The 19,616-nt window shown below is 43.3% G+C and overlaps 1 long non-coding RNA gene across 1 annotated transcript in view; it reads left to right on the forward strand.

Moving 5' to 3' along the window:
- The window catches only part of LOC309837432, a 94,848-nt gene extending 75,515 nt beyond the window's left edge, over positions 1-19,333 (forward strand). The window contains exon 3 of the long non-coding RNA XR_014298250.1: positions 19,321-19,333. This is a non-coding gene — a long non-coding RNA (uncharacterized lncRNA). The remainder of the gene's footprint in view (positions 1-19,320) is intronic.
- The last annotated feature ends 283 nt before the right edge of the window (positions 19,334-19,616 follow it).

The raw sequence follows: 19,616 nt of genomic DNA on the forward strand, positions 1-19,616 counted from the left end.
TGAATATGCACAGAAAGCACAAGGGTTAGAAAAACGGTGACTGCCTTGTAGTAGATTTCATAAGCCCAGGCAAGACCTTGAACCCTATTCCTAAATACCCAGCCTGGCTGCAGATACCTCTCCTTAAATTTCTTTTCTTATTAATTGTTAAATGATAAGAAAACATGCCTTCATTCCTCAATCAGAAAAATGGAGCTTGTTAAGAAATTCCCCAGGACAACATGTTCTAAATTTCTTACTAAGGTGTGCATGACTGATACTAGGGAGAGGAAGAAGATGCAGGTTCAGCACTTTATATACATTTTCCCATTCATCTTTATACTAACCATACAGGGTCTGTGCTGTTATCATTGCTCCCATCTTACAGATGAGGCTCAACCTGATGGAATATGTTTTTGTAATCAGTGACTACTAAAATCCAAAGAACATTCCTCTGGGCAAACACAGACACATTTGTGGAAGAGCTAGAGTTTGGACTAAGGCAGATGAACTCCAGAGACTGCAAATACTGGAGCACTGATAGACTCCTTAGAGAAAATGTGACCCACTGTTCCCATTTCATAGATATAGAATGTGAGTCCCAGACAAAAAGACGTGCCTTGAAAGTGTTTACATAATACGTTAGAGTCTTTGTTCTCTAACGTATTATGCAGGGTCTGCTTAGGCTCTTATTTACTCACACTTCCAATGACACATCTTTTCTTAAGTGCTCTGAGAACTAACTACCTGAAGTGAACACCTTTAGTTATTCTGCCTAGATCCTCTTTTCCAGGTGGGGGCACCCATCTCCCAAGTGCTGTGAATGCCGGTTGCTGATGGCTCACAGCTGCAACCCTCTCAGGTGACTTGCCCTTGACTGATGGGAGCCACATGACCTCAGTGGACTGAGAGGCGATTCCCAGGCTGTGCCCCCCACAGGGGCATTGCATAGCCAATGAATGACTCATGTGAGAGTATGTAAGCCCAGGCCCCTTACTTTATGATGGGGCCATAACTCTCCAGAGCTCCTCGTGAGATCAGGCTAAAAACAGGTCTCCAGCTAAAAACAAAACATCCTTTCTTAGCTTATTTTCCTTTACCCTATTTTTACTTCTCTCAGTTTCCTCTTCCTTAATACACTCCTTCCATAAGTCACGTGCACGAAAAGCACCCCTGCCTCAGGCTCTGCTGCTAGGGAGCCCATCCGAAGACACTGTCTAAGGAAGAAGGGGGGACGTCGCACAGGCAGGTCATCGCGAGTGGACGCCGAAGACTCTGCCTCGAAACTGTGCTCTGGGTATTGTACTACAATGTGTCCTAGGGTCTCAAAATAAGACCTCCATGTTGTTTAAACTCAGAGCGGCCTTCAAGACATCTGGTCAAGCCTTTCATTTCAGAGACGGGATGGCCAACACCCAGTGAGGGGGAGCAACTTACCCAGCTCACACAGACTTGGAACTCCGATCAATTCCCACAAATAATAGTACAGTCAGACCAAAGGCAAGCCACATTCCTATTCTACTATGGAATGTGTATCGCCAGCTCCAGTGGAGCTGGGAGAACGTCTCTGTGGTGGAAGAAGGTGGGGTTGGTGCTCAGAGGTTTGACCAGATCTGATCTGGCTATTCGCTCTTTTTTTTTTTTTAAATAAATTTTATTTATTTGGCTGCAACGGGTCTCCGTTGCTGCATGCGGGCTTTCTCTAGTTGTGGCGAGTGGGGGCTACTCTTTGTTATGGTGCCCGGGCTGGCTTCTCACTGTGGTGGCTTCTCATGTTGAGGAGACAGGCTCTAGGTACGTGGGCTCAGTAGTTGTGGCACGGGCTCTAGGGAGCATGGGCTTTAGTAGTTGCGGCACACAGGCTCAGTAGCTGTGGCTCACGGACTCCAGAGCACAGGCTCAGTAGTTGTGGTGCACGGGCTTAGTTGCTCCGCGGCTCCGTGGGAGCTTCCTGGACCAGGGATCGAACCTGTGTCCCCTGCATTGGCAGGTGTATTCTTAACCACTGCATCACCAGGGAAATCCCTGGCTATTCTCTTGTCTATAAACCATCGCTCATAGAATGAAAGCCATGCTCCTTGGCCCAATGTGTAGATACAGTTAAGTCCCCTAAATACGAACAAGTTCTGTTCCAAGAGTGCAACTGGAAGTCCAATTTGTTTGTAAGTCCAACCAAGTTAGCCTAGGTACCCAACTAACACAATCAGCTATATAGTACTGTACTGTAATAGGTTTATAATACTTCTCACACAAATAATACATAAAAAATAAATGCAAACAAATGAAGAAAACATTTTTAATCTTACAGTACAGTACCTTGAAAAGTACAGTAGTACCACCTACACCACCGCTTCTTTTATGCTTGCTTCTGGACACCCTGGGCTTGAAATAAAGATACTGTACTACTGTACTCTATGCAGTTCTGTACAGTAAAGAACACAAACGCACAACCACTTGTAGAGGATGCGCACACGTGACAATGTACATCAGACACATGAACTAACTTACATGATTGGACATGGAAACGCACGTCTGGATCTTTGAAAGTTTGCAACTTGAAGGTTTGTATGTAGGTGACTTACTGTACTTTCACACAGCAATGCCCTTGAGCCTTTGTGCTTGACATCCCATGCTCCCCAAGACACTCTGAGTTACATGTGCCCCTCACCTTTCCCTGAGCCCAAGCATGCTGTGGTATTGCTGGTCCATACTAGAATATATGTAGAATTACAAGATAAAATACAAATGCCCAGTAAAATACGAATTTCAGTTAAACAACAAATATGTTCTGGGATAAGTATATCCCAGGTACTGCATGGGACATACTCATACAAAAAAGTATCTATCTAATCTGGCATATTGTTTACTCCGCCTGAAATCCTCTGCCCTACAGAGTCTTGGGACGGGGGGAACCTCCTCATCCTCCAAAACCAGATCAAAATGAACTTTTTATGGACAGCTTTCTCTAATTTCGGAAATAGTCACTGTCTCCTCAGGGGCACAATGCCCTGGGTTCTGCTCAGTTAGAGTACCACTGTTAGTGGTATAATATCAGGAATGGCTTCAATGCTGGGATCACCAGGAACCACATGGAAAGGAGGGGTCTGTACTTTCCTTCACACATTTGTTCATGCACATGTTCATTCATTCCATAACATGTACTCAGCACCTTCTCTATGTCCAGCTCATGTTGGGTGCAGGGTTCACACATCAGTAAATAAGACAGTTATATTGTCTGGCATAGTAGGGCTTACAGCCCCATGGATCAGGAAGGTATTGGAAAATAAATGAATAATTGATTTTAAGTTATGATCAGTCCTACAGAGGAACAAACTAGGCACTTCAATAAGGACATGGGCATTCATCCCAGGGTCACAGGATGGTTCAACATATGCAAATCAGTCAATGTGATATACCACATCAACAAAAGAAAAGATAAAAATAACATGATCATCTCAATAGATGCAGAAAAAGCATTTGATAAAATTCAACATCCATTTATGATAAAAACACAAAAGTGGGTAGAGGGAACATATCTCAACATAATAAAAGCTACTTATGACAAACCCACAGCCAATGTAATACTCAACAGTGTAAAGATGAAAGCCTTCCCACTAAAATCTGGAACAAGACAAGGATGCCTACTCTCACCATTTCTCCTCAACATGGTATTGGAAGTCCTAGCCACAGCAATCAGACAAGAAAAAGAAAAGGTACCCAAATTGGAAGGAAAGAGGTAAAATTGTTACTATATGCAGATTATATAGAAAACCCTAAAGACTCCACACAAAAACTACTAGAACTGATAAATGAATTCAGCAAGGTAGCAGGATACAAGATGAACGTACAGAAATCAGTTGCATTTCTTTACACTAACAAAGACATATCAGAAAGGGAATGTAAACAAACAATCCCTTTTTTAAAATCTTTACTGGAGTATAATTGCTTCACAATACTGTGTTAGTTTCTGTTGTACACCAAAGTGAATCAGCCATAGGCATACATATGTCCCCATATCCCCTCCCTCTTGAGCCTCCCTATCCCACCCGTCTAGGTCATTGCAAAGCACTGAGCTGATCTCCCTGTGCTATACTGCTGCTTCCCACTAGCTATTTTACATTCGGCAGTGTATAAATGTTGATGCTACTCTCACCTCACCCCAGCTTCCCCCTCCCACCCCATGTCCTCAAGTCCATTCTCTATGTCTACATCTTTATTCCTGCCTTGCAAGTAGGTTCATCAGTACCATTTTTTTTTTTTTAGATTCCATACATATGTGTTAGCATACAGTATTTGTTTTTCTCTTTCTGACTTACTTCACTCTGTATGACAGGCTCTAGGTCCATCCACCTCACTGCAAACAACTCAATTTCATTTCTTCTTATGGCTGAGTAATATTGCATTGCATATATGTGCCACATCTTCTTTGTCCATTCATCTGTCAATGGACATTTCGGTTGGTTCCATGTCCTGGCTATTGTAAATACTGTTGCAATGAACATTGTGGTACATGTCACTTTTTGAATTATGGTTTTCTCAGGGTATATGCCCAGGAGTGGGATTGCCAAGTCATATGGTAGTTCTATTTTTAGTTTTTTGAGGAACCTCCATACTGTTCTCCATAGTGGCTGTATCAATTTACATTCCCACCAACAGTGCAGGAGGGTTCCCTTTTCACCATCTCCTTTCCAGCATTTATTGTTTCTAGATATTTTGTTAATGGCCATTCTGACTGGCATGAGATGATACCTCATTGTAGTTTTGATCTGCATTTCTCTGTTGAGCATCTTTTCATGTGCCTCTTGGCCATCTGTATGTCTTCTTTGGTGAAAAGTCTATTTAGGTCTTCTGCCCATTTTTTAATTGGATTGTTTGTTTTTTTTGATATTGAGCTCCATGAGCTGTCTGTATATTTTGGAGATTAATCCTTTGTTGTTTCATTTGCAAATATTTTCTCCCATTCTGAGGGTTGTCTTTTTGTCTTGTTTATGGATTCCTTTGCTGTGCAAAAGCTTTTAAGTTTAATTAAGCCCCATTTATTTATTTTTGTTTTTATTTTCATTACTTTAGGAGGTGGGTCAAAAAAGGTCTTGCTGTGGTTTATGTCAAAGAGTGTTTTTCCTATATTTTCCTCTAAGAGTTTTGTAGTGTCTGATCTTACATTTAGGTCTTTAATCCATTTGGAGTTTATTTTTGTATATGGTGTTAGGTGTGTTCTAATTTCATTCTTTTACATGTAGCTGTCCAGTTTTCCCAGCACCACTAAAGAGGTTGTCTTTTCTCCATTATATGTTCTTGCCTCCTTTGTCATAAAAGAGGTGACCATATGTGCATAGGTTTATCTCTGGGCATTCTATCCTGTACCATTTATCTATATTTCTGTTTTTGTGCCAGTACCATACTGTCTTGATTACTGTAGCTTTGTAGTATAGTTTGAAGTCAGGGAGCCTGATTCCTCCAACTCCGTTGTTCTTTCTCAGGATTGCTTGGCTATTCTGGGTCTTTTGTGTTGCCATATAAACTGTAAAATTTTTTGTTCTAATTCTGTGAAGAATGCCACTGGTAGTTTGATAGGGATTGCACTGAATCTGTAAATTGCTTTGGGTAGTATAGTCATTTTCACAATATTGATTCTTCCAATCCAAGAACATAGTATATTTCTCCATCTGTTTATGTCATCTTTGATTTCCTTCATCAGTGTTTTATGGTTTTTTTGAGTACAAGTCTTTCACCTCCTTAGGGAGGTTTATTCCTAGGTATTTTATTCTTTTTGTTGCAGTGGTAAATGGGAGTGTTTCCTTAATTTGTCTTTCTGATTTTTCGTTGTTGGTGTATAGGAATGCCAGAGACTTCTGTGCATTAATTTTGTATCCTGCAACCTTACCAATTCATTGATTAGTTCTAGTAGTTTTCTGGTGGCATCTTTAGGATTTTCTACATATAGTATCATGTCATCTGCAAACGGTGACAGTTCTACTTCTTTTTTTCCAATTTGTATTCCTTTTATTTCTTTTTCTTCTGTGATTGCTGTGGCTAGGACTTCCAAAACTATGTTGAATAAGAGTGGCAAGAGTGGACATCCTTGTCTTTTTCCTGATCTTACTGGAAATGCTTTCAGTTTTTCACCATTGAGTATGACGCTTGCTGTGGATTTGTCATATATGGCCTTTATTATGTTGAGGTGGGTTCCCTCTATGCCCATTTTCTGGAGAAGGATGGGTGTTCTCATCAAAAAAATTTAGGAATAAACCTCACCAAGGAGGTGAAAGACTTACATGCAGAGAACTACCAAACATTAATAAGGGAAACTGAAGATGATTCAAAGAAATGTAAAGATATCCCATGTTCTTGGATTGGAAGAATTAATAGTGTTGAAATGGCCATACTACCCAAAGCAATCTATAGATTTAATGCAATCCCTATCAAATTACCCATGACATTTTTTATAGAACTAGAACAAATAATCCTAAAATTTATATGGAACCATAAAAGACCCAGAATTGCCAAAGCAATCCTGAGGGGGGGGAGGGGAAAGCAGGGCACATAACCCTCCCAGACTTCAGACAATACTACAAAGCTACAGTAATCAAAACAGCATGGTATTGGCACAAAAACAGACAAACGGATCAATGGAACAGAATACAGTGCCCAGAAATAAACCTACACACCTATGGACCATTAATCTTCAACAAAAGGGGCAAGAATATACAATGGGGAAAAGACAATCTCTTAAGCAAGTGGTATTGGACAACTGCATGTAAATCAATGCAGTTAGAACACACGCTCACACCGTGCCAAAAATAAAGTCAAAATGGCTTAAAGACTTAAATATAAGACAAGACACCATAAAACTCCTAGAAGAGAACATAGGCAAAACATTCTGTGACATAAATCATACCAATGTTTTCTTAGGTCTGACTCCAAAGGCAATAGAAATAAAAGCAAAAATAAACAAATGGGACTTATTTGACCCTTGCTTTCCCTATCTGTAACAGGACCTTTGGACTTCCATCTGACACTTTTCCATCCAGGAAGAATGGTGTCCCACTGTTTACATGCCCCCACTGTAAAGAAAGTTATCAGAGAGGTATTTTAAATTCTCAGAACCCCCATCCTCACTGGAAGGGGCTTTGGTCTAAAGAAGAGCTGAAATACAACTTAGCAAACTTTACCAAGTAGTATTTTGGCTTTTAAATTAAATATCAGCACTGGATTTCCACTGGGCATCTGGCCCAGGCTTCTGGAGAGCAAGATCTGATCAACAACACGGGTCAGACCCCCAGGATGGGGCACAAGAGAAACTACCTTCAGGACCTGGGAGGATGGCTTTGCATCATCATAAAGGAGAAAGTGATGGAGGAAAGAATGATGCTGTCCACACTCCCTTCCCCACAGTCTACCCTCTTCATCCAGGGAAGACCCAGCACTGAGGATCTTACAGGCATCTTCTGTTGAGGACCTAACCCATAGGCACCAGGATATTAACTCCCAAAGCTGGGGGAGGAAAAGAAGGAAGGGTCTGGGAGGATCTCCTTTCCTGCTTTTTTCTTCTTGGCTGGGATTTTTTGAACCTCAAATAAAGTCCATATGCCTTATCTCAAGACGCTATGGTCTCCAAAATTTCCCCTAATGTATTTCAAGTTTGAAAGCCTATTGCTCCTCTTCTCTTTCGCAGCCCACCCCACCCCCAACATACCTTACACTGCAATCAAACCTAAATACCCTTTGCTCAAAAACTCTCTCCCCATTTTTATTTTCACCTCCCAAATGGCAAAATTCTTAGCACCCATCCTAGGCCTCAAGGTCTTCTGGCCTACCCTACTCTTCCTCTGCACTAGTGGGAAGGTCCATACCCTGCCCTGAGCACCCACTGCCCTGCATCTGGACCTTTCTCACATCCTGGCTGTTGTCCACCACATGCTAAGGTCAATTACATCCCACCATAGCGATCAGCTCTTTAAAAGCCAGGAATACCAGTTCTCCCTCTTTGAATGCCCCGCAGGGTCAACCTCCATTGTTGGACAAAGGAGAGAAAAGAGGCAGAGAGCAATACTAACTAGCATCTCATCTCATTTTAATTTTTATTTATTTGTTTTCATAAATTTATTTATTGGCTGCATTGGGTCTTCATTGATGCACACAGACTTTCTCTAGTTGTGGTGAGTGGGGGCTACTCTTCGTTGCAGTGCACGGGCTTCTCATTGCGGTGGCTTCTCTTGTTGCAGAGCACTGGCTCTAGGCACGCAGGCTCTAGAGCGCAGGCTCAGTAGTTGTGGCGCACAGGCTTAGTTGCTCCACGGCATGTGGGATCTACCCGGACCAGGGCTCGAACCTGTGTCGCCTGCATTGGCTCGCAGATTCTTAACCACTGCGCCACCAGGGAAGTCCCTCATCTCATTTTTACAACCCTGCATGATAATCCTACTATCCACAATTTTCAGATGAGAAAACTGAGGCTCACAGAGGTTAAGCAAAAACCCCAATCCCCTAAGTCCTAAGCATCCAAGCCCATCTAATTCTAAAACTGGTGTCTCCCCAGCCCCCATTCAAGGCCACCCAAACAAAGCTACTTCGCTTTTTAAGACTATCTGCCTCCCTTTCCCATCTGTTACACACTCTTCCCCTGCACTTACTGCAAAGATCATTTGTACCACATCTCACAGCTCTCCCCCAGCCCTTCCCTGAAATCTGGCGTTTAATGGGAGTGAGCTAGCTAAGCCTCCTGCAAACACTACAGGACTGTAGGGACTGTTTGGTTTCCAAGGGACCAGCTTGGACCAGAAGCACCAGAGTGTCGTACATCTGCCACAAGAGCGATGAGACATTTTGGTCTTCACTTGTTTGCAGATCTCATCTGGAACATTTCTCAGAGAAAGCAAATGTTATAGTCACCAGCAAAAAAAAAAAAAAATCATTTTACCCCGCTCTGCTGGTCAGAAGTGGTTACCGAGAGCAAGAAGTCTCCTTCTAGTTGACTACTGCCAAAAAATAAACTCTCCTTTGCAAAGGCTGAGAGACTTTTTGTGATCAGGCCCCTGGTCTCTTCTCCCTGCTGTTCCAGTCCACCCACAGCTGGGCTCTGACCACACAGAGGGCTGAGACTGCCCCCATCCCAGGACCTTAACATGAAATTAAGGCTACACTCCTGGTGTTCTTTCCTCTACCTAGAATCTCTTCCTATCTATGTTTCCTTGTGAGCTTCTTCTCAACCTCTAAAATGTATCTCACCAACAACCCTCTCTTGCACCTTCTCTGAATTCCTGTGACTTTGTTAGCAGAATGAATCACTTTCAAAAGTGATGAGAACACAGCACCTTGTACAAGCCTCCAACCATCATTCATACAACAGCTATATATGCATCACCTGCTTTGTACCAGGCGCTGTGTCCAGCCCTGGGGATACAGCAATGGATCAAAGAAATTAAACCCCTTTCTTCATGGGATTTACGATTGCCTCACCATATGAGGCTCCTCCAGTGCACTGTCGGTATCTCCAGCAAAGAACACTTAATTCCTATCTTTGTTTCTCCAGGACAAAGCATGGCGCCCAGCACTTGGTAAACATTCAACCATTGTCTTTATGTTCAACCGGGGAAGACACATGTCATGACTAACGCTCACCAGGAAGTCAGGATGCCTGGCTCTGCCCCCAAACAACCTGCATGATCTGAGACCAAAACCAGTTCCCATTCTCAGAAATAATTCCCTTGCTGAAATTGAGAGCCAGGGAGGAGATGCTCTCAGGGGTTACTCAGGGCAATACGCTTCCAATGAACTACATAATCCACAGTGTGTTTTTCATAGGAGAGAAAAATAAAATACAAAGCTCTGGGCAGATCCTAACTGGATTTGGAGTCAGAATTACCAGGAAGTCTCAAGATCTTAGTCAGTTCCTTCTGATCCTAAGCCCAGGGCCTGCTGGCAACCTGATAGCCTATCTTCAAATCAATCCCATTGATGTTGCTCTGAAACAAAGCCACTTCCCAACAGACCACAGCTCGAGGTGCTTATTGGGGTTTCCTGCCATCCTGTGTAGCAGATACAGACACAGGTCTGTATCTCTATGCAGAGACAGAGGGTGTATGAGGCATGTCCAGAAGGGTTGACCCTTTTTGTGTTAATAGTGTGACAGCGACCTTTCTTCCTGACACAATATAGTTCTACACGTGGTGTGAAGGAGAACTTGAAACCTCACCAATCCATCCTCCAGATACAGACAGTTTCTCTCACAAAATAGGGGAGACAAAGGCATTTTGGTGGATTTTATGAACAGAATGGGGAAAACCCCTTAGGTTCTTTTCTCATCACCTAGAAATGTCAGTCATTGTGACCTAAAGATGGTTAATGACTGGAGGAATAGAACCATTTCATCACTATGTCTTAGGTCTTTGTATGGAAAGCCTCCTTTCAAGGTTGAAAAGAGGAAGAATGTCCAAGTGGGGAGGAGTGATTGGACCTCCCAGCGTGAAACCCATCCCTTGCTAATCACCCTCAAGAGACTTCTCACCACCTCCTGCTGCCAAGTCTACACTGGCCTCTGGGGGTGCTGTTTCCCCTGTAAACTTGCTATCCCCAGTATGGGCACAGGACCCTGCCCTAAATTCTTTGTGCCATGACTGAAACAAGAGCCGGAACCTCCAACTCAGGCTGATGAAAGACCTAGGCAAAACAAAAGGGAAATCAACTCAGAGGATCGTGTCAAAGTTGAAAATCGGATCACTCGACTTAGCAGATTCGACTTGATCTCTGGACTCTGGGGCATCTCCATTCTAGCAGTAGGTTGGCCTCCATGAAATCACACCACCCAGGAGCCCACAGCCTGAGGTCTGTCCTCTCGGCATTCCAGGCACAACAGAATGAACCTCAGAAAAAAAGGCAAGAAGGCGTTCCCCTGTGCTGTTAAGGTCTTGCTTAGCAAGATCCAGTTTTCTAAGGAACAGAATCTCCTGCTGGGGGCCTGCCTCCTGTAGAAGGGACCTCAGTTCTACTTCATGGCCTCAGGGTTGGTCAGGTGAGAATTTAGCTCAATAAGGCCAACATCCTCCTTCCTGACAAGTGATAGATTCGTGTGGTTTCAGAAGAGTTGGAGTTTGCTGTTTGTACATCCAACTGCTTGTTGGACGTTTCTTCCAGCTCCTCAAAGGCAACTCAGGATCACCTTCCTCCTGGACCCCCAGACTGCCCCTCCTCTCATCCCCCATTTCAGACCAGCACCAGACACCCCGCAGGCAAACATATAAGCTCTCTGCATTCTTTCCCTCAACCTTTCCATGTCCCCTCTTCACCAAGCCCTGGTGATATTATCCTGACAAGTCCCAGCTGTCCTTACTGTCCACCTCCACAGCTACGTCCTCTTTCAGACCACTGTCTCCTCTTCCCCGAATAGCTGGAACATCCTCCTAACTGGTCCTCTTTACCCTGGATCCCTCCTTTACCAAGCACATGGCCCTTGGGATACAGTTCCCCGAAAACAGCTCAAGTCTTATTATTCCTCTGCCTCAAAACCTCCAGAAGCTTCCCATTGCCATAAAAACAAGGATTGTATTCTCAAGCGTTGTAGCGAGTGTTCCACAGGCTAAGTATAATACAAAAAGAGATTTTCTGAAAAATGCATCTGGGAAACTAGGTTAATACACTTGAAAAATGTGTTTAAATGCAGGACTTCTCAGTGCTTTTGATAAGATATTGATAAGTAAATTGATAAGTGTATTGAAGTTCCATGGGTTAGTAATATATTGGGCAAATTCCAAAAATTATTTTATCAGCAAGTATTTTAGCAGTATTCCATGGTACTGTATTTAAACATTCTTGTGTGTAATACGAAGCACAAAGCCTATATTCTGGCATTTAATGTACTGTGTAATTTAACTCCATTTTTGTTTCTTCAATTTCATCCACGAACAATGCTTAGCTTATTGGGTTGTTTTGTTTTTTCTTTTTTTTTTTTAACATCTTTATTGGACTATAATTGCTTTACAATGGTGTGTTAGTTTCTGCTTTATAAAAAAGTGAATCAGTTGTACATATACATATGTTCCCATATCTCTTCCCTCTTGCGTCTCCCTCCCACCCTCCCTATCTCACCCCTCTAGGTGGTCACAAAGCACCGAGCTGATCTCCCTGTGCTATGCGGCTGCTTCCCACTAGCTATTTTACATTTGGTAGTGTATATATGTCCATGCCACTCTCTCACTTTGTCCCAGCTCACCCTTCCCCCTCCCCGTATCCTCAAGTCCATTCTCTAGTAGGTCTGTGTCTTTATTCCCATCTTACCCCTAGGTTCTTCATGACCTTTTTTTTGGGGGGGGGGGTTTAATTATAAAATAAATGCATGTTTTTTTATGAAGTTAAATAAGAAATTTTGTAAAGAATTTAAAATTGATTTTTTCTTCAAACTAGTGCCTTAAGGTAACAAAACGATATCATTTTTATCATTCTGTTTCTCTCTTTTGCTATGCTTATAGACAGAGAGACAAAGATATACAGGCTTCCTTATTCTTCTTCCGTCTTTTTGCTTTTCACTAAAATAATCGTAATATTTCATACATTATTCTGCAGCTTCTTTTTATGTCATTGACAGTGTTTTCCTGGACATCTTTCCAGATTAACATTGATCTTTATCATTCAATGAAGTAGCTTTGTGATCCACTACAGTACAAGTGCACCAAAACACCACAGTTTCTCCAATCGTTCCCCTATTAATGGATTGCTAGCATTCTAGTTGTTTCCAGGATATTTATTTTTATTTTTTGTTTGTTTAACACATGCAGTGCTACGATAAACATTCATAATTAAATACTTTCATTTTATTTCTGAAGGATTAGTGCCCCAAAAGTTGACCAAACTCTTTTTTTTTTTAAACCAAAAACTCATATTATTCACTTTTAGTAGCTCTTGGGTGCGATGAAAACCTACTGAAATGGTCAAGGGGAGATTCTAAACCCCTGGCTGGTGCCCATTATTCTAAATGCCAGATAAAATGACCTTCTGCCCTTTTGAAGTCAACTCGTAGGATGCCTTTCTGGACATGGTGGGCAGATGGTCAGCCTCCTGGTTCATCACAGGACACTGGTCCCCAACCACCTCCTTCCTGCCCTTACTCACGCTCCACGATGATCCCTCCTGAGCTGGGTCTCAGTGATGCCTTCATTTAGAGAAGAACCAAAAGACATCGACCATGTGACCACAGCAGGAGATGCACAAGAGCACATGACTCAGAGACTGCTGTGCCCACAAAGGCCACGAGAAGGACTCAGGAGGGAGCGGAGCTGACATGGGGACGGGGGGTGCTCCCAACCTCGAGAGGCTGTGCATTGCACACGTGGACTCTGCCTGGAAACTGAATTCCAGTGGGCCCCGTCCAGGGGAGTCAGTTCTGGGAGACTTCAACCTTCCTTCCTCTCCTCCTCACCGTCTCTCCCCTTTGAAACCCATCCTGCTGACCAAGCTGCAAGTGACCCTACAAGTTACTCACACATTTTGTTCTCTTGGCCTCAGTTTCATCAACCATAAAATGGGAATCATAGTAACATAGGGATGTGAAGATTTAATAAGTATAATTTATTTCCTTTCAAATCAGTGTCCAGATGTAGACAGATATAGATATAAACATAGATATTATACATATAAAGTGCTTAAAACAGTGGCCCGTAGCAATCTCCCAGGAAGCCTTAGCTCTTACTATTGGCTACATGCTCATCACCAGGCCAGGTCTCCCTGGAATACTCCAGCCCGAGACACCATGGACCACTCTTTGTTCCCTACACATGGCATGATGCCAAACCCCTGCACCTTTGCCCATGTCCCTGCCTCCCCTCAGACTAACCCTCCCCCAGTCCAATGCCTGCTTGCCCAAGTCCTTCTCCTCTTCAAAAGCTCACTTCAAATCAGCTCACTTCTGAAGCTAGAGCCCTCCTATGGGCACGTGTCCACAAACCTCACCAATTCGTCATCACCTGTGCCAGAGCCCACATTTTAATCTGAAATGCAGTGTCTGATCCAACTGAAATGGAATACAGGGAAGGTCGAATCCTATTAAGTCATCAGACCATAAAGCAGAAAGGTATAAAGTTGACAAATTGCTTCTCCCAGAGGCAGCAGCTGTGAGACACTCAGCAAGGCTGGGCTCTGACCCAGGAAAGGGCCAACAGATGGTCACTCCTTTTTCCCAGAGCCTGGTCTCAAGGTGCAACATCCTTTCCCAGTCGAGGGGGCTTAAGTGTTTAATGAGTAAGTGTTTAGCACGGTTCCTTGTATTTTGTTCAAATAGAACCTGGGTGTACCAGGTCAGGTCAGCCTACTGGATAGTAAGTCCACAGTAACTCCTTAAAAAAGGATTTCTGCTGGTTGTGCACCAAGTTACAATTGCACAAGTCCCACCATCCTGCCCTTTCCCTCCCAGACAGTCCTGGGAGGAGCTGAGGGTGTCAGTCGTATGTTCCTGAGTTCTCGTGGCTCCACTGGAGTATGCACCCTACTCCTCCTTTTATGCTCTGTCAGCCACCAAGGTGACTGTGTCCAGGAGGGGGGAGGTTAAGGAGGGAGGAAAATAGTGCGTACATTTCATCTACATTATCCCCCAGAATTCTCCCTACAACCATGTAATGTCCGTATTATGGCCCCCATTGTAAAAATGAACAAAGAGAGGTCCAGCGAGGATAGGTACTTATCCAAGGTCAAGCAGGTCAAGCAGCTAGTAAAAAGTTAAGTTGGATTCAAGGTTGAATCTTCCTGATTAAAGGTAACGTTTAGTCCATCACATAACACACTTCTCTTGCTTCCTCCAAAGCCCCTACTCTAGTCCACAACTGCCTTCCTGAAATATGAAACGCAGCACCCTCCCTCTAAAAAGTGTGCTTTACTTGTTCCTAGGTTTCCGTTCCTTCCAGGACCTTTCAACGGACTTTACAACTTTCTAGAAACAGCCTGCTAAGAGTTCTGTAAACAGAGCTATGCTGCTGGCCTCTGGCCTCAGTATTTCTCCAGGGCACCTGCCCATTCGACCCAGACAGTTCGTGCTCTTAGACTCACTGCTATGCTGATGCCCACCCCCTACCCACCTCAGCTCTTAAACGTGGTTCCCAGTTCTCAATTCAGACCCCTTGGTCTGATGGGCTATTAGGAGAAAAGCTTAGAAAAAGCTCTGAACTGCAACTGTTCTTTGCTCAAATAGAATTTTGAAATGGGACTCATAGACCGTAGGTAAGGGACCCTTTTTCCTTCTACTTAAGCATGCTAGTGAACCTCTGTAAGTCTCAGTTTCCTCACCTGTCAAAGGGATAGTAATTGTTCCTCTTTCCTTGGACATAAAAGGTCAGTCCTGTCCTATGCACATAAAGTGCTCAGAGTAGTAACTAGCACAGAATGAAAGCTCAGTAGACGTTAGCCCCATCCTTCTCCTCGTCAGCCACTCTGCCACTGGGGTTCCGATCTTTCTAGGGCGTCTATATTCCTCATGCGAAGGCTCTCATGGCAACACATCCCGCGAGCTCTCCAAACACTGGAATCCATTGGGTTGGGAAAACTTGTAGAGAAAGAATTAGGGCCACCACTCTACTGACTGGGTCTTCCCCCCTTCCTCCTTCCTCAGCTGCAGTTAGTTATAACCATTGGCAACTGCATCCATCCTTAACATCCATACTCATTAACTGGTTATTTGAATAGATTATTTAACTCTACCCAGGAGATTCCAAATCCTGACTTCTTTCAGGAGCATATTTTAATTTTCAAAGCATAAACTTAATAATAAAGAACAGTATTATAAGTATTACAAATAAATCCAAAACAGATCCCAGAATTACAATGGAAGTATTTGCATAGTGCCGCGGAAGCACAGGGGAGCGTTAGCGCCATTCTCTCTGAAAAAAGACTAACCTGATGCCGTTCTACTCTTGGAACATGCCTCCCTCCTTCAAGTTGTGGCTCAAACTTCAGCTCCTTTGGGAAGCCATTCCAATGAACAATTTAAACTTTCAGGAAAATATAGCAAATTCCAAGGACTGAAAACAGGGTTACTGGGTTCCATCTAAACTTCCTCCTGACAGGTTGGGGAATACAGTTTGATCTGGGAAGTAACTAGATTTGGAGTCTGCTGAGCCACACAAAAATAGGTGTTTCCCAGAAGTTCTCTGGAGCACGAGGAAGAGGAGGAATCTAGGAAACTCTTCCACCCTTTTGGCTGAAGCTTCTCAACATCTGGGAGGTTCTTACCCCAATCAGTGGTCTTGGGAATTTCCAAGCAGACTACACCGTGATGCACCCCTCTTTCCACTGTAGGTCTTTTCATTTTGTATGTGGAGGGTGGAGAGTGGGGAGTGGGTTTTTTTTCTGGGGAAAGCTCTGAAAAAGGCTTGTCATTTGTAATCTGTTAAGTCAATTATCACATTCAACTAATGATTAGATCCAAGAATAATTAGCAACCATTTCACCCAAGGGGCTGCTTTTCTTCAGAGAGCACCAAGGGGCTTCTTAATTTTCCTAACTGTTTTGCTATTAGTGCTTCATTTAATGCCAGAAGGCATCAAGAACAATCCCATTCCCCTTCTCACCTACACCATTCCCATGACTGCACAGGCACGAGAATTCAGTGACAGAGATGGGGGAAGGCACTGATCTTTGCTTAGTCAAACCTTCAACTTTCCTAATTGGATTTAGGAAGACATGATTATTTTCATTCATTGTTCTCTCTACCGAATGTAAAAGGAGAGAGTCAGGACTCATGTCAGAGTTCCAGCTTTTCACACGATGGATCTAAACAATATTGCCTCTTATGAGCAAGTCTGGTTCTGTAGCACAAGCTCTGGTTATGAATGAATGATGACTCCTTCCCCCCGTCAGACAGTGACTCCAAGATTTGCATATCCAACCAAAATCTGTATCCTGAGAATCAGTTATCACTGAACACCCCAGTGCACCAAGGCGTAAGTTCATCATCTCCCTCCCCACATCTTCTTCCCTCTGTGCTCCCATACTGGTGAAGAGGCCACCCAGCCTTGCACTTCAGGAACCTGTGCACCATCTTGCAATTCTCCTCCCCCTCACCTCCAGGTCTTACTGAGTCTATCTTCTTATAATCAATAATAGCATCTTTTCTCCACCCCGACCTCTATGACACGGCTCAGCTCCTTATCACTTCATGCATGAATTCCTTGAATATCTCCTGCATGTGCCCCACCCCCAAGCTTGACCTGCCCCCTAAACTTTCCCTACCGCCCTAGTAATCTTTCTCCAATGTAAATCTCATTAAGTCACTACATTCTTTCCCTTATTGCTCATTTCCCCTCAGGATCGATTTCAAGTTTCTTACACTTCCTGAAGAGCCTCCATCCTCTGTATCTGGTCCTCCTCCTGGCCCCTGCCCTAAATGCACTCTGTAATCTGTGGAAATATTTACATCCCTTCATCATGAACATTCTTTTATGGCTGTGATTTAGTGTCCCTGTGGCACATGGCATAGAGAATGATTGGGTTTTATCTCTCAATCTGAGAATCACTGTCTTTTAGCAAGTGACATTAACTCGTTCATAGAATTGGACATAAGTGTCCAAGTGTATATTAGTAATTACAATGCTGTGAATGAGTTAATTCAGTCTCTGTTTGCTGCTCTTTCTGGTTATTTCCTTATTCTTTGTTTCTTCTCTGACTTCTCTTGAATTGATTGAGGTTCTTCTGCCCTGCTTCTCCTGACCTGAATATTTAGTGGCTTAGGGACTGTACTCTAGGTCTACTTTTATAATTATTACTTTACACTTTTGATAAACGTACTTGAACATGGATTATTCGGGACAATTTTAAGGACAATCAGCATGTATATTCTCCCTATAACAAGAGTCTCAGCATGCTTTAAATTCCATCTGCCCCTTTATGCAGCACAAGCATGTTGCATTTGGAATCAGCTGAAGTATCTTAGTTAGAAAATTAATTTTTTTAAACATCAAAATAAGGTTTTTCCTGGTTTATTTGTTCACAGTTGTTTCTTTTTTGTCTTTTTTTTTTTTTTCTTTTCTTTTTGCGGTACGCAGGCCTCTCACTGCTGTGGCCTCTCCCGTTGCGGAGCACAGGCTCCGGACGCGCAGGCTCAGCGGCCGTGGCTCACGGGCCCAGCCGCTCCGCGGCATGTGGGACCTTCCCGGACCGGGGCACGAACCCGTGTCCCCTGCATCGGCAGGTGGACTCTCAACCACTGTGCCACCAGGGAAGCCCCACAATTGTTTCTTTTATCCTACTTCTTCTTCTTGGATGCTTTCCCCCCCTGGCTCATAATTCTTTTCAAGGGATCTGCACATGGCAAATTTTCTAAATCTTTGCATATCAGAAAATCTGTGGATTTTACCCTTCAGCTTGAATAAACTTGATTAGATACAGCAATCCAGATTCAAAGTTAATTGTCTCCCTGACGTTTGAAAATATTGCCCCATTATCTGGTGTATCAATAGCTGCTGCTGAGAAGTCTGGTGTCAACCTGATTCACATCCCTTTATAGGTAATCAGCCCGCCCAGCCCACTGTACCTCACTCCAGAAGCTTTTGGAATTTCCTTTAATGACCTAAAATTTCACCATATAGTGTCTTATATGGATTTAATTTTTCATTTATTTGTTCTGCTTGACATCTAAGATTTGCCTTTCTGTCTAAGAAATTATTAGATTCTTAAATCCTATGAAATCACCTTCTATTATGTGTTTTACATATTGCTGGGTACATTCTGCTCTTCAACTCATGTGCTGCTGTTTCTTCTTTCAACAATGTACTTTTTAATATCTTGCATCTCTAGTTGTTCTGTCTGGGATTATTAAGAGCTGCCAAATTGAGTTCTAAAAAGTGTTCTTATTAAGTGGAAAAATCATGCTAAAATGAGTTATTATCTGGATTGAATAGCTTGGAAACACATGTGCCCAATTTCATAAATCTAGTTTTCACTCTAGAAGTTTGTGACAGACCTGAGAAATTCAGGATTTTAAATCCTCAGATGGAGTAAGAGAAGGCAAGGAAAGCATAGCTCTGGACAAATAACTGGCCACGTACTTCTGTGGTGGTCTTCCAAAGACCAATCACACCCTTGAAATCAAGGTACCTCTGGTGGTAGTGAAACTGCAGGGCCCTGTGGGGCTCCTGGGCACAAAAGCCTTTCTATGTCCCCCATTTCTTGTTTGTAGGGAATAGGCTCCAGCCTCCATGACCTTCCCTGAGTTCCAAAGGGCAGGTTCAAACAGTTGCTAATCAGGGAAGGAAGGGACTCCAAGACAAGGGAGGACCAGTCAAAAAACAACAGTGCGGCCTTGGGACAGGGTCCTGGTTCCACCTCAAGGGATACACATAACAATATCTTTGCGCTCTTCTACAGAACTAAAACCCTCAAGAAGTGGAAGACGTTAACTACTTGATGAAGCATTCTTCGTTCCAGAGAAAAAGTCACGGTTTGATAACCCTGAGAACCTCAGAAGCTCATCAGGACACCACCTGAGGCCAGATTAAAGGAATGCAGGCCCTGCACACACCCCAATCTTTATTAGCAACTCCACCCTTGAACCATCGCTATAAAACCCCTCACCAAATCTCCCCAGGGTGGGACACACACTTTTGAGGGGCACAAGCCCTCTGTGTCCCCCTTTGCCTGGCAAAGCAATAATACGATTCTTT

The sequence above is a fragment of the Grampus griseus genome (genome assembly GCF_964374135.1).
Source record: "Grampus griseus genome assembly, chromosome: 19".
Classification (NCBI taxonomy): domain Eukaryota; kingdom Metazoa; phylum Chordata; class Mammalia; order Artiodactyla; family Delphinidae; genus Grampus; species Grampus griseus.